The sequence below is a fragment of the Teleopsis dalmanni genome, chromosome 2, assembly GCF_002237135.1.
Source record: "Teleopsis dalmanni isolate 2A chromosome 2, ASM223713v2, whole genome shotgun sequence".
Lineage (NCBI taxonomy): Eukaryota > Metazoa > Arthropoda > Insecta > Diptera > Diopsidae > Teleopsis > Teleopsis dalmanni.
In genome coordinates this window covers 13,034,859-13,038,674 of record NC_051847.1, presented here as the reverse complement: position 1 = coordinate 13,038,674, position 3,816 = coordinate 13,034,859, and the positions used below count along the sequence as shown (strand labels likewise).

Sequence of the window (3,816 nt, the reverse complement as noted above, 5' to 3'; positions counted from 1 at the left end):
ATCTATTTAAGTGTATTATATGTGTCTATGAGTAGTATATGAATATGTCTTATAAGGTGGCAACAAATCGACGTCATAAGATGAAGTACTGTTTAAATAAAACCAACCAAATTTGATATTATTATTATAATTGACATGTTCAAAAATATAAATTCAGAAACTTAGTCTAATTTCCTACTATTTATTTTACGTGCTATAGCTCTTTGTTGACTGAGACATTTGTCCGATTTTTTGTTGATTGTCCTTCTTCATGTAATCTTTGGTCAACCGCGATTTCTTTTTCCTTGCGGATTCTATTCTATTCTAAAACTACATGTGCGATTTCGTTATAGGGTTTGTGTAGAGTGTGGCCCAACTACCCAACGAAACAAATTAATTATGACAGGTAAAGAGTATAAGAGCTTTCAGAGTATTTTGTATTTAAAATGGTTCACTTACACTTATAAAAATTTTCGTTAGTTATAAGAACTTACCAATATAAAAATACAAATAAATTTTGCAAAAATGTCTGCTATACATACCTGAAAAGAATCAAATAAAAAAAATTTTTTTTAAATTATCATAATAAATGACTTTTCATATTTATTTCTGTGAAGTTAAAATTTTCTTAAAATTACTATTTATTACTCAAATTAGAGGCACAACCTCATAAGCTATAGGAAATGTGCATTATTGCAATCCCACCCGATCAATCAATTTGGTTTCAAGCACTTGCAAATAACTCATTAATTTCAGTTTATTACTAAGAGGAGTGAAAAATTATAATTTCCTTACATTTTATATTTAAATAAATAATTGCATTCGATTTCAGAACATTTTTCACTCAATAAACAATTTAATTGCATATTAAAAAATAAATATATAAGAAGAATTTATTTGAAGTTCTTGGTAGAAGAAGCTTATATAAAATGCGAAAGTCTTTGCACATTATTAAGGACCCGCAGTGGAAAAAAAATAAAAATAAAAAGAAATAAAATAAAATCATACCAATAATGGTAGTACTTTCCACACTGACTAAACACAACAATGCCATAAAATCGTACTAGTGTAGAAGTTTCAATGACGACCACGACGACAATAAGCAAAATGACGACAACTGAAAGTACACTGACGACAACAAGGATAACAACACAACACATAATAGAGCCAAGAAGTAGAAAAAGAAGTGGGCTTTAGAGCTTTGTTGCTTGTTATGCACTATACGTAACCTAAACCAGAGCTCTACTCCTAACGAGCCATTGCAGAAGAAAAGCAAGAAGACGCCGTTTTAGTTGGCGTTGACAAACTGCTGCCAACCTAAAGAATTGTGTGCAGGAGCAGCAACTGACTTGAGTCATTGTTGGCATTTGGTGTTTGAAACATTTTTTGGTGAAAGACTACAAAACGCAAAATAAAGAAAATTAATCACAGACAATGCAGTGAAGCTCCGCCACACATAACAACAGCGCTACCATGGAGGAGCAAGTTGCACATGCACTTCTTCAATGCGCATTCGAAGCGCAACATAAACATGACTACACACAAATCTCCTACAAATGCTTTCAAAGAAAATCGCAGGGCAACTTTAAAGAAAAAAAAACTCTGACTACAAAGTAGAAGGACATTAAACAAGGAGTATGCGGCATAGCTCTATAGGCTCGTTATTTACAACTGATATACATATATATGTATACCTACATATATATGTATGTACTTATACATATTTATATATGTATATATATATTTCCTGTGAGAATATATTGGGTGACATACACTTCTAGCTGCTGCTCTTACCACATTTTACAGCAATTTAACTTCATTTAACATTACACACGAAACTGTTAACGGAAGTCTTGCCGGAAGTTATAAACTGCTGCCTCATAAATATATGATGCTGCTGATGATGCAGAGTCAATGAGTGCCAATATGCCACCAATAATTCAGGTCACGAAATGCAGTAATGTAAAAGGATGTGGCAAAAGCAAGCATCAATTGTTAAGGCAGTTGATGGGGAAAACTCAAGGCTGTTTTCCTTTTGATTTATTTAAGCAGGATTTTCTTTTTATGAAAATCCTTTTTATTGCCTTAAATTGTTTGAAATCGTACTAAATATTTTTATTAAAAAAGCCATGCAAACTCATTCAATAGAGACTTTATTATAGAATATAAAGGATTATATGAAATATAAGCTAAAAGTTATTTCCAAAGAATGTACTGCATTTCATTAAAAATTTGTGGTATAAAAGCGAATCCTTATTAGTCTTCAGCTTTTTAATAGTTGAATGTATCTAACGAAAGATCTGAAAATATATTTTGCATAAGTTTAATTCTAAACCAGTCCATTTTATAAAAATTTCTGAAGGTGTACACAATAGTCAAAAATCAATTTGCTTCAATATCCTTGCATGATTGGTTTTCAGATATTTTCATATCCTTATAGAATGAGTTTTCAATTATAGTATTATCACTTTAAAGACATCACTTCTAATTTGGTTTTTGGCATAAAAGACCCCAATTTTCGGTATATAGAAAGAAAGTTTCATACTTTTATCTATTAAAAAAAATTAAATAAATTTAAAACAATTTTATTTCAGTTATTCGATATAATTAGAAATTTAGAGATTCTGATTACCGTTTCTGACTTTCTGTTTGTCGAAAACATTTGGAGGAAATTTTTGATTGCTTACTTTTCAAAATTGGAAATACTATATAGTGAAAGATATTTTCTTCTAAAGTAGATGATGTTTTCATTTACAGTACAAGCACTAACGAAAATAGATTAGCAAATGACTTTTGAATCCAGAGTGCATAGATTTTCATACTTGTATATTTCATTCATTCCAGATCTTAAACGTTTTTGGACAGCTTAACACGATTCCACTGTTGTAAGTCAGATAGCACAGAAGAAAATATATTAAACGGGCATGAACTTCTATTTACAGCACACGATTCGAAATTTTGAGATGTTATTCTCTACAAATACACAATACATATAAAACAGTATTTACTTTATCAGCCAAAGCATTAAAAGAGATACCAGAGATGCTATTCTCGTCAAATTCACAGTATACCAGAATTCACTTTGTAAACTGCAAATACGAAAACCAGAGAAGTTATCCTCTTCATATATCGAATACACATAAACTTACTTTATGATCTTCAAATGCAAGTCAACTAAAGCAGAGATGTTAATCTAATACTTGAAGATATTATGCAGCAATATTGGTCTTCATATAATAAAATTTTGATAATTTTGAAATATTTTTAAATTTTTTTCTTTTATTGAAAGTCAATATTAGTTGCAAGAACCACATAAGCTGTTCAAAATATTTCTACCAAATATCAATACGATTAGCGCTAATATAGCACTCAAATAGATTATCGTATAATCAATTAAATCTTCCTTCGCCTTTTTAGCACTTTCTGCTTTTTTTTGATCCATAACTCAAATACAAGCCAAAATTTTGTAATAATTTTGCAAGACAAGAAGAAATTTGAAGAAAATTTTTTTCATTTAGAATTTAAATTTAAAATTAATTTTACTGAGTATTTTGACAGGCCAACTAGATTATTTAAAATTTTTATAAATTTTTTCTAATTTTCTGAACATTAGGAATTTTGATCTCAAGCATCAAATTTCGTTACTGCGACTCTAAGATAAGGGGTGGAGAACAAAATAAGTAGTACTTTTTAAAAATTGATTTAACACATCGTCTGCAAAGTAACTGAGACTAAGTTTTATAAACCCATTTTTTGTTTTTCGGAAATTTATCTTCATTCATATATTTTTAATCAAGAACAATATACCCCTTTCAGAACTTCTCTAAAATACTCTTC

General features: G+C 29.6%; 1 long non-coding RNA gene across 1 annotated transcript; it reads right to left on the bottom strand.

Annotated features, from left to right (window-relative positions):
• Nucleotides 1-2,139: 2,139 nt before the first annotated feature.
• LOC119680218 lies at nucleotides 2,140-3,477 on the bottom strand. The gene is made up of 3 exons (XR_005252453.1): nucleotides 3,129-3,477; nucleotides 2,612-3,068; nucleotides 2,140-2,530 (listed from the first exon to the last, which is right to left on the bottom strand). It is a non-coding gene; the product is annotated as an uncharacterized LOC119680218 (long non-coding RNA).
• Nucleotides 3,478-3,816: the final 339 nt, after the last annotated feature.